We start from the raw sequence: 12,188 nt of genomic DNA, 5'->3' as shown, positions 1-12,188 counted from the left end.
CAAGGTGCTTTCCAAAGTAAACAGGACTTAAAAAAAAAACAGAACAAATGGTTTTTTGGCAAAATAAATTTATTTTATTCAAAATAGTCTCCTTCTGTTTCAATACAGCTTTTTGCACGGTCCAAAAGCATGCCGAACGAGTGTTTTAGCTTGTTGGCCGGTATGGCCGCCAGTATGCCGGTGGAATCCTTTTGAATGGTCTCTACGTCTGCATAACGCTTTCCTTTCATGGGTAAATGCATTTTTCGTAGTCGTACGGTGCCATATCAGGTGAATATGGGGAGTGGTTAATGGTTAAAATGTGATTTTTGGTCAAATAATTGTGCTTCGAATGTTGGATTCTAAGCAATTTTAGGTCGTCAGTCAATTTGTGCGGAACAAACCGTGCACACACCTTTCGTAAGCCCAAATGTTAGGTAAAAATGCGATAAATTGATGTTTTGGAGATGTTCAATTCCATTTACATGAATTTCAATGATGATTTCGGCTGATTTTCGATGAATTCACGCACAGTTTCGATGGAATTTTCGGTGATCACGGATTTTGATTGGCCCACATGTTGATCGTCATTTATGTCCTCACGACCACTTTGAAAACGTTGAAACCACTCGTGCACTCTGCTACGGGATAGGCAATCATAGCCATAAACTTGTTTCATCAATTGAAACATTTCGGTAAAAGTTTTACCAATTTTAAAACAAAATTTAATGTTGGCTTTTTGTTCGAAGCTCATTTTCGCACCGATTACACAAACATACTGACACTTAAAACACAATAACTTCACTTCCAATCCAATGAAATGTCATGAAATTCTCACTGGACAATCGATAAAGATAGCAGATTGTAACGCACCAGTCGATATATAGATGGCGTCACCAGGGGGCGCTAGATTCAAAAAGTACTTTGGAGAGCACCTTGTATAAGTAAATGATCGGGATGACGAGATGAGTTGACATCTGGATGACTGTCTGTCTGTCCGTCCGTCCGTGTAAGCTATAACTTGAGTAAAAATTAAGATATCTTGATATAACTTGGTGGACGTGTTCCTTAGCAAAAAAGTAAGGCGGAGTTCATAGATAGACGTAATCGAACCACTGCCACGCCCACAAAACGCCATTAATCGGAAACGTAGCACTAAATTAAGTCATAAAACTGTAGTGTGGCACAGGAGATCGCAGTAGCAAGGGGCACCTGTGGGCAAAATATTTTGAAAAAGCGGGCGAGACATCACCCTTCTATTTGGGTCAATGTACATATGTATCTCCTAAACCACACAAACTACAATTAGCTCACGACAAGGCCCTTTAGCACCACTATCGACACTCTGAAAGATAATCCCGCCTAGAACCCATATAACGGTACCGTTAAAAACTACTAAAATTACGATAAATCACTAACTAAATGTGCCTGAGACATTAAATTTTACACCCGAGGTGGTATGAGAGGGCTATGGGAGCTGATGGGCGAGGCACCGCCCAATTTTGGATGAAATTCAATATCTCGGAACCCGCCCTACCAATTTTGACTAATTTTGATCCGTAGTATTTTGCTCACATTCCTAAGTCACAGTGTGAAAATGGGCGAAATCGGACTACAACCCCGACTACTTCCCATATAACACAATTTAAAATTCCATTTGATTCTTCACTTTCCAGTGTACAAATCAAGAAGTAATTAATGTAACAGAATAAAACTTTGCCCGAAAAATGCCTTTAGGGTATGCCACCTTATGACCAAAAATTGTTCAAATCCAACTAAAACTGTTCAAGACCCTAGATACCGAATATGTGTACCCCAGTATCTATAGGTGACTTTTGACCGAAAATATCGAAAATTCATATATAATTTTGTCCTGATGATAGTGTCTCTGTGTATCAAAAATGGGTTGGATCGGGTCAATACTGCCCTGAACCCCCATATACCTAATATAAAGATTTTTAAACTTACGGGTGACTTTATACCGCATATATCGGTAAGTGTGTGAGTTATTTCAATGAAAACTACAGAACTTGTTTAACTCATAACAGTGTATCTTTCTGCCTAAAATAGATAAAATTGGGCCAAAACTTGACCCAGCTCCCATACAACTATTATCAGGATGATTGAAGATTGGGCGTGAGGTACCTTAATGAAACCCAGGGATAACTTTATTAGCATGTGGCATGTTAATAGTATGTAGCATTGACAAAAATAAATAAAATCAGGTCGATACTACCCTAGCTCCCATACTTATAAACAATGATTTTCGTTTTTCTAACAAAACTTATGTCGAATATGTCGGTCGGTGTATGATATAAGTCATAGCATATGTATATTGAGAATTGCTTGGAATTTTATCCTCTGGTTGACATTTTACACCTTAAGGCATTTCCAAGCCTTTGATTATTGCAAGTTGCAAGAATATAATATGTTTGCTTATACCCGAACTTACTCCTTCCTACTGAAGTAGGCGTAGCTGTTGTCCGAGTTTACCCATTTTTGCACTGTGGCATTGCAATATGAGAAGTGACATTCTTTCATACTAAATTTAGTCGAAATCGGTCAGACGGGTCCCGAGATATGTGACTTTACCAAAAAGTGGGCGGTGCCACGAGCATCGTAAAATTTTTACCGCGGCTCGCATAAAGTTTTCTCATACCATCTCGAAGGATAATTTTAACGTCTCTGGCCTATTTAATTATTGATTTATCGCAGTTTTAGTAGTTTACTGTCCGTAGGAGTTCACATAATATTTGAGCTGGGTAAATTTGGTTGTTGTATCTTTAGTGGTTTAGGAGATATGTACAATAAACTTATTAGAGGGCGGGTCACGCCTACTTTTTCAAATGTTTTGCGCACTGGTGCTTCAACTTGTTTCGTTTTTTCGTCATTCAAATCATTTTTATATATATAACACTATACCTATCTCGATAAGTTATAGGTGATATGTACGTTAAGTGAATAAAACTATTATACTCTAGAGCAACAGGTTGCAAAAGTATAAAACAGTTAACTTTAGCTGCACTAAAGCTATAATACCTCGCACAGGTGCATTTCTTATAGAAACTTATGTATAACAAAAGCTTTCTAGCCACGTTTTTTGTTGTAAACAAGATTCAAGTCGAATTTAGGTTACTTACTGAAGAAACAATCTTTAAAAAATTTGTTCGGAGATGGTAGGGTAGGGTAGCTTTGGGCAATAATCCATACCAAATATCGTGAAGATATCTTGTCAAATAAAAAAAGTTCCATAGAAGACCTTAATTTTGATCGTAACCTATAGTGGTCTGATATACACGGTTCCGACAGCTTTTTGAGGAGAAAAGGATGTGTGCAAAATTTTAGATCGATATCTCAAAAACTGTAGGAATAGTTCGCGCATATATAGATGAACAGTCTTCTTCTTCTTAATTGGCGTAGACACCGCTTACGCGATTATAGCCGAGTTAACAACAGCGCGCCAGTCGTTTCTCCTTTTCGCTACGTGGCGCCAATTGGATATTCCAAGCGCAGCCAGGTCCTTCTCCACTTGGTCCTTCCAACGGAGTGGAGGTCTTCCTCTTCCTCTAGCGTCGAATACTTTCAGAGCTGGAGTGTTTCGTCCATTCGGACAACATGACCTAGCCAGCGTAGCCGCTGTCTTTTAATTCGCTGAACTATGTCAATGTCGTCGTATATCTCGTACAGCTCATCGTTCCATCGAATGCGATATTCGCCGTGGCCAACACGCAAAGGACCATAAATCTTTCGCAGAACTTTTCTCTCGAAAACTCGCAACGTCGACTCATCAGTTGTTGACATCGTCCAAGCCTCTGCACCATATAGCAGGACGGGAATTATGAGCGACTTATAGAGTTTAGCTTTTGTTCGTCGAGAGAGGACTTTACTTTTCAATTGCCTACTCAGTCCGAAGTAGCACCTGTTGGCAAGAGCAATCCTGCGTTGGATTTCCAGGCTGACATTGTTGGTGGTGTTAATACTGGTTCCTAAATAGACGAAATTATCTACAACTTCAAAGTTATGACTGTCAACAGTGACGTGAGTGCCAAGTCGCGAGTGCGACGACTGTTTGTTTGATGACAGGAGATATTTCGTCTTGCCCTCGTTCACTGCCAGACCCATTTGTTTTGCTTCCTTGTCTAGTCTGGAGAAAGCAGAACTAACGGCGCGGGTGTTAAGGCCGATGATATCAATATCATCAGCATACGCCAAAAGCTGTACACTCTTATAAAAGATGGTACCTTCTCTACTAAGTTCTGCAGCTCGAACTATTTTCTCCAGAAGCAGGTTGAAAAAGTCGCACGATAGGGAATCGCCTTGTCTGAAACCTCGTTTGGTATCGAACGGCTCGGAGAGGTCCTTCCCGATTCTGACGGAGCTCTTCGTGTTGCTCAGCGTCAGTTTACACAGCCGTATTAGTTTTGCGGGGATACCAAATTCAGACATCGCGGCATAGAGGCAGCTCCTTTTCGTGCTGTCGAAAGCAGCTTTGAAATCGACGAAGAGGTGGTGTGTGTCGATTCTCCTTTCACGGGTCTTTTCCAAGATTTGGCGCATGGTGAATATCTGGTCGGTTGTTGATTTTCCAGGTCTAAAGCCACCCTGATAAGGTCCAATCAGTTTGTTGACGGTGGGCTTTAATCTTTCACTCAATACGCTCGATAGAACCTTATATGCGATGTTGAGGAGGCTAATCCCACGGTAGTTGGTGCAGATTGTGGGGTCTCCTTTTTTATGGATTGGGCATAGCACACTTAAATTCCAATCGTTGGGCATGCTTTCGTCCGACCATATTTTACAAAGAAGCTGATGCATGCTCCTTATCAGTTCTTCGCCGCCGTGTTTGAATAGCTCGGCCGGTAATCCATCGGCCCCCGCCGCTTTGTTGTTCTTCAGGCGGGTAATTGCTATTCGAACTTCTTCATGGTCGGGCAATGGGACGTCTGCTCCATCGTCATCGATTGGGGAATCGGGTTCGCCTTCTCCTGGCGTTGTGCATTCACTGCCATTCAACAGGCTGGAGAAGTGTTCCCTCCATAATTTAAGTATGCTCTGGGCATCGGTCACTAGATCACCTTTGGGGGTTCTACAAGAGTATGCTCCGGTCTTGAAACCTTCTGTAAGCCGCCGCATTTTTTCGTGGAATTTTCGAGCATTACCCCTGTCGGCCAGCTTATCAAGCTCTTCATACTCACGCATTTCGGCCTCTTTCTTTTTCTGTCTGCAGATGCGTCTCGCTTCCCTCTTCAATTCTCGGTATCTATCCCATCCCGCACGTGTTGTGGTCGATCGTAACGTTGCGAGGTAGGCAGCCTGTTTTCCCTCCGCTGTGGCGCGGCACTCCTCGTCGTACCAGTTGTTCTTTTGCACTTTCCGAAAACCAAGGGTTTCGGATGCAGCTGTACGTAAGGAGTTTGAAATGCCGTCCCACAGTTCCCTTATACCGAGTTGTTGATGAGTGCTCTCAGAGAGCAGGAGTGCAAGCCGAGTAGAAAATCGTTCGGCTGTCTGTTGTGATTGCAGCTTTTCGACGTGGAACCTTCCTTGTGTTTGTTGGCGTGCGTTTTTTGCTGCACAGAGGCGGGTGCGAATCTTGGCTGCAACAAGATAGTGGTCCGAGTCGATGTTAGGACCTCGGAGCGCACGCACATCTAAAACACTGGAGACGTGTCTTCCGTCTATCACAACATGATCGATCTGGTTGGTAGTTTTTCGATCCGGAGACAGCCAGGTAGCTTGATGAATTTTTTTGTGCTGGAATCTAGTACTACAAATAACCATATTTCGGGCCCCGGCGAAGTCGATCAGCCTCAACCCATTTGGGGATGTTACCTCGTGGAGGCTGAATTTACCGACCATAGTGCCAAAGATACCTTCTTTGCCCACCCTGGCGTTAAAGTCGCCAAGCACGATTTTGACATCGTGGCGGGGGCATATCTCATAAGTGCGTTCCAAGCACTCATAAAAGGCATCTTTGGTCACATCGTCCTTCTCATCCGTCGGAGCGTGGGCGCAGATCAGCGATATGTTGAAGAACCTCGCTTTGATGCGGATTGTGGCTAGACGTTCATTCACCGGAGTGAATGATAGTACTCGGCGACGGAGTCTCTCTCCCACCACGAATCCCACACCAAACTTGCGCTCCTTTATATGGCCACTGTAGTAAATGTCACAAGGACCTACTCGTCTTTGTCCTTGTCCCGTCCATCGCATTTCTTGGACGGCGGTGATGTCAGCCTTTATTTTCACGAGGACATCAACCAGCTGGGCAGCGGCACCTTCCCAATTAAGGGACCGGACATTCCAGGTGCATGCCCTTAAATCGTAGTCCTTATTTCGTTTGCCGTGGTCGTCATCAAAAGGGGGGTCTCTCATCCGAGGCTGGTTGTTACTGTTCATTGGTGTAGGCTTTTTACGTGGCGGGTCCCAAACCCAGCGCACAACCCTATGCAGGGGATGTTTCGCCTTCTCACTTTAGCTCACCTTCGAACGGATGTTCTTAGGCTACCCAGAGGATACTTGGTCAAAGAGTCATATGTAAAAGAATCGTTTCTGGCCACTCCCAAGTGAATGGCGATCAGAGAACTTTCCTCACTTGCGTGAACTTCTACACATGACCCCATCCTCCAACAGTCAGGCGGACTTAATTAACTTTACTCAGGTCTTTACGCTTATTATTTGCATACTATATACATAATATACACTTTATAGGGTCTCCGACACTTAATTCTGGGTGTAACAAACTTCGTGGCAAATAAGTGAGCCTTCATTAAATACGATGTTCGAATCAATGATTGACATTTTTAAGGAGCATCGGATTTCTTTCCTAATTTGTTTGACTGTAACCTTTAATCACCCCACCATTCTTTAAAAATTAGTAGCAGGCAGTTTTCTGAATAATGGGTCAACCCGACCCGAACTGATGAGCCCAAAAGAGTAACAAATGGTTCTAAGCAAACTAGTTCCATCCTTAGTCTTATTGAGTTTGGTACCATGAAAGCTTTTTCGAGTAGCTTCTTCTTCTTTACTGGCGTAGAAACCGCTTACGCGGTTATAGCCGAGTTAACAACAGCGCGCCAGCCGTTTCTTTCTTTTGCAAGGTGGCGCCAATTGGAGATTCCAAGCGAAACCATGTCCTTCTCCACCTGGTCCTTCCAACAGAGTGGAGGTCTTCCTTTTCCTCTGCTTCCCCCGGCGCGTACTGCGTCGAATACTTTCAGAGCTGGAGTGTTTTCGTCCATTCAGACGACATGACCTTATCCATTCTGGAGAAACAAACGGCGCGGTTGTTAATTTTCTCCAGAAGTAGGTTGAAAAAGTCACACAAAAGAGTTTCGCTTTGTCTGAAACCTCGTTTGGTATCGAACGGCTCGGAGAGGTCCTTCCCGATCCTGACGGAGCTTTTGGTGTTGCTCAACGTCAGCTTACACAGCCGTATTAGTTTTGCGGGATACAAAATTCAGACATCGCGGCATAAAGGCAGCTTCTTTTCGTGCTTTCAAAAGCAACTTTGAAACCGACGAAGAGGTGGTGAGTGTCGATTCTCTTTTCTTGGGTCTTTTCCAAGATTTGGCGATTTTTCCGAGTAGCTATCAGTAAAAGAACTATTGATATTGGATTAACTCTTTACGCTCCAAAATTGGAGTTATCACGGACATGACATGAAGGAAAAATGACTTCATCAATTTCGCACGTCATTCCGATCTTTATGTTAAATATTTGTCTATGGTTGCCTTCATACTCATGTAAATTTACATATACATACACATACTTACATTAACATTCATCTTATTTTAACATTGAATTGGACCGTAGTAAGTACATCTAAGTAGGTGTGTGAATTTATGCGCTAAAATGCGAAAGAGCAAAACGCTACAGTGAAGGGCATTCATGAAAGAGGATTGTGATAGAATTTCGCGATAATCTGTGCTTTATGACTCTGGGATTTGCATTGAGACAATGCAATTAATTTTACAAAGAGCGTGTACAGAATACGAGTCGCTTTCCACGTGTTAGAAAAATTCAAGAATATTGGCTAAGATAATGGCAAAAACGCAAAAACTGAAGGACAATTTGAAGAGTATTGTGGAAAGAGCAAAAGTTGGTCATTTCGATGACGGGAAGCAGAATGACGTAAATGCATTTAAACAATAACTGGTGGGAGTTACCAGCACTCCAAACACCAAACATCTAACCATTTTCCATCATTCATTCATTCAATCAGTGTAATCAGATTGGTGAAGATATGTTAAGATGTTGTGGGCAGCATGCATGGTATATGCGTATAATCTCATTATCCTGCGCTAATGTGTGCATATAATATATCACATTTTCTGCACTCGAAACTACATACCATATGTAGGTACATACATATGTACATACATACTTACAAAGAAGAAAGCTGCCAAGATTCTAAGACTAGTTATACCCGCGCACATTGATGAAGCGCGGAATTCGCATTTGTTAACTGATCTATTATTTATGATATATTAAATGAAAATGTACTTCGAATTTGAACTGACAATAAAACTCTATTAAGACCTCGATTTGGTCGAGTACCTAAGAATGCTAAAAATCCGATAGTGAAGTGATGGAATGGACTTGGCTCTCACGTCACTGTTGACTTTTCATCGAAGTCGTAGATAATTTCGTCTATCTTGGGATCAGTATTAACACCAACAACAATGTCAGCATCGAAATCCAATGCAGAATAACTCTTGGTAACAGCTGCTACTTCGAACTGAGTAGGCAATTGAGAAGTAAACTTCTCTCTCGACGAACAAAGACCAAACTCTATAAATCACTCATTATTCCCGTCCTGCTATATGGTGTAGGGGCATAGACGATGACAACATGTTATGAGTCGACGTTACAAGTTTTTGAGAGAAAAGCTCTGCGAAAGATTTGCGGTCCTTTGCGCATTGGCAAAGCATAATATCGCATTTGATAAAACAGAGACAGCAGCTACGCTGGCTAGGTCATGTCGTTCGTATGGATGAAAATACTCCAGCTCTGAAAGTATACGACGCAGTACCCGCCGGGGGAAGCAGAGGAAAACATCCACTTCGTTGGAGAGATAAGATGGAGAAGAAGAACATGGTATCTCAAACTGGCGCTACATCCCGTAAAGAAACAAGTAAGAAGGGCTAAGTTCGGGTGTCACCGAACATTTTTATACTCTCGCATCATAAAGTGATAATCGAGATTTCATTATCCGTCATTTACATATTTTTCAAATACCGTATTTGTGTAAAGTTTTATTCCGCTATCATCATTGGTTCCTAATGTATATATTATACAGAGAAAAGATGGTTTCACCCATATTTTGTACATGTCATCAGGGTGTTAAGAAAATATTATATACCGAATTTTATTGAAATCGGTACAGTAGTTCCTGAGATATGGTTTTTGGTCCAAGTGGGCGAACGCCCATTTTCAATTTTTAAAAAAAGCCTGGGTGCAACTTCCTTCTGACATTTCTTCCGTAAAATTTAGTGTTTCTTACGTTTTTGTTAGTCGGTTAACGCACTTTTAGTGATTTTCAACATAACCTTTGTATGGGAGGTGGGAGTGGTTATTATCCGATTTCTTCCATTTTTAAACTGTATATGGAAATGCCTGTAGGAAACGACTCTATAGATGACATAGCTATTGTGTTAGTAGGGGCGGGCCCACGCCGGCCAAATTAATTTTGGACAAATTACGTCCAAATATGTCCTCCCTAATGCGATCCTTTGTGCCAAATTTCACTTTAATATATATATAGTATATATAACCCTATATCTGACTCTTTTAGTTTTAAGACTTACAAACAACCGTTATGTGAACAAAACTATAATACTCTCCTTAGCAATTTTGTTGCGACAGTATAATGGTGTCTACGCTAGTAAAGAAGAAGTGATGGAGTGTCGGAATAAACAACTTTGAATTTGGCGTTACATTATATCCTTATGAAGAATCGTGCGGTTTTGTGTTACATATTATTTTGTTATATATATAAGATCTGGTTTATAATATAACATTATAACTGGGTATATCAAGTTTGCCTCGATGTTTGTAATACCACAAAGAAAACGTCAAACCCTTAGTCGATTTAGCCATGTCCGTGTGTCTGTCCGCTGTTCGTTTGTATATATACGAACTACTCCTTCAGTTTTCGAGATAAATTCTTAAATTTTGCACTCGCCCTTTTCTCATCAAAGCACTGCTCATTTGTTGGAATGGTCGATATCGGACCATTATAACATATAGCTGTCATATAAACTTAAGAGATCGGCACAAAGTGCTTATATGAAAAGCTTTTTAATTTAAGGTGATATATTAATGAAATTTGGAGTGGATTATTACATAATGTAATGGCACAATCTCCGAAGAAATGGTTCAGATCGGATGACTTTATTATATAGCTGCCATACAAACTGAACAATCGGAATTAAGTGCTTATATAGCTTATATATAAAGCTTTTAATTTGACGATAAATCTAAACGAAATTTGACATGAGTTATTGCTTAGGTAATGATGCAATAGCCGAAGAAATTGTTTAGATCGGTTCGCTTTTTTTTTATATGAGAAAAGAACCATTATTTATCAACCGCTTAATAAGGCACGACAATGAGTTCGCTTTACACTAGGCCTGAGTTTGGGATCCCGCATTATACCCGAACCAACATATTAGAAGAGCGAACAACAATTGAGTTTACTCTTTTTTAGCACCTGGCAATGAGACAATGATGTATGCTAAGATTTATTTAAAAATTAAAACTTACTTTTCTTTTATCCTTACATAGGTGACTTCTGCCGTTAGCTTACTTCATTTTATAGGCGCATATCTCTACTAAAAGAAGAGGCTTAATAATTCATACCCCTTCTGGACGAACCTTTACTAACTGAATCCCTAAATAATACATAAATTCGGTTATACCGGCAGATAGACTTCCTTACTTGTGTCATATATAATTAGTTTCTTTTAATACCATTCTTAATGCACTTAATGTATGCCCATAATTTAGACATATGTACATATGTGTATACGGATACATACATACACATACATATCCACATATAAAATATTCCAAAAACTCATCGTAACTGACCAACAACTAAGATGCGTGTGTTCAAGTGATAATAGTTTCATTGTTTAAAGTTTGTCCATTCGCTGTCGTTGGCATATTTTATGTAAATACAAAATTTAGTTATATATGTACATTGTACATACTTATGTATAGTATATATATATACTTTTAAAGTGAGTAGGCATTCGCGTGAAAATCAATCAAAAATCATTGGAATGTATATGAAATTTGCATAAACAAATTGCAATTCTTGCCGCTACATCAACTGCAGTTCCAACGTGGTGCTTAGTACATCAGGCACGAACACTTCGGGAATTTAGTCGGCATATGTCACACTTGTTGGTGGCGAAGTTTGCAGAAGACATTAATTTCGTCACTGTAGTGGTTGTTGTCGCTTTACACATAATAACTACACAAAGTACTTGTATATTGTATGTACGAGGGTGTTCCTAGAAATATTTAGCCTACAAAAGATTATCGAAAATGTTGGAAAAATAAAGGTTCATTTCGCAATATAATTTCAGCCTATGCACATGGCTTTACAATTCTAAAACTTCTTTAACCCATCTAAAAAATATGTTTTCAAAAAATCGTCAAAGTAGGTCTCTGTGCCATTGGTAATTCCCTCATTCGACTGAAATTTCTCTGCGAAAAAAAAATTGTACGGAGTAAAATCTGTTAAATACGATGGATGAGACTTATTTGACCAATTTGTAAATAGCGACGGCGGTGATGTGAGCAGATGGCGAATGAGATCTTTCTGTTTAATAAGACAGACTTCACTTATTTTAGGACTCGCCGACGTAGAACAACTGCTATGAAGTACATTCACAGTTGCACTTTTTGTACTCAATCGATATATTTTACTTCTGTCGCGTTATTCTATTCTGGAGCACCTGAGCGTGGCTCATTAAATGCCGACGTGCAAGCGCATTGAAATCGCTACATCAATTTTTGATAGTCACCATTGAAGGAGAAGAGTAATCGTATAGAGTATCTAAGCGTTCCTTCATTTCACTGCTCAATTTTTATTCAAAAAACAATATTCAAATCACCGACCGATATTGCGGTCAGAACTAAACTGCGAGTCAGATTCGTTTGAAGTTTTATGAAACTATGCCAATTCCCCGCAGAAG

Source organism: Bactrocera neohumeralis, chromosome 2, assembly GCF_024586455.1.
Source record: "Bactrocera neohumeralis isolate Rockhampton chromosome 2, APGP_CSIRO_Bneo_wtdbg2-racon-allhic-juicebox.fasta_v2, whole genome shotgun sequence".
Taxonomy (NCBI): domain Eukaryota; kingdom Metazoa; phylum Arthropoda; class Insecta; order Diptera; family Tephritidae; genus Bactrocera; species Bactrocera neohumeralis.
Note: the sequence above shows the minus strand (reverse complement) of the source record.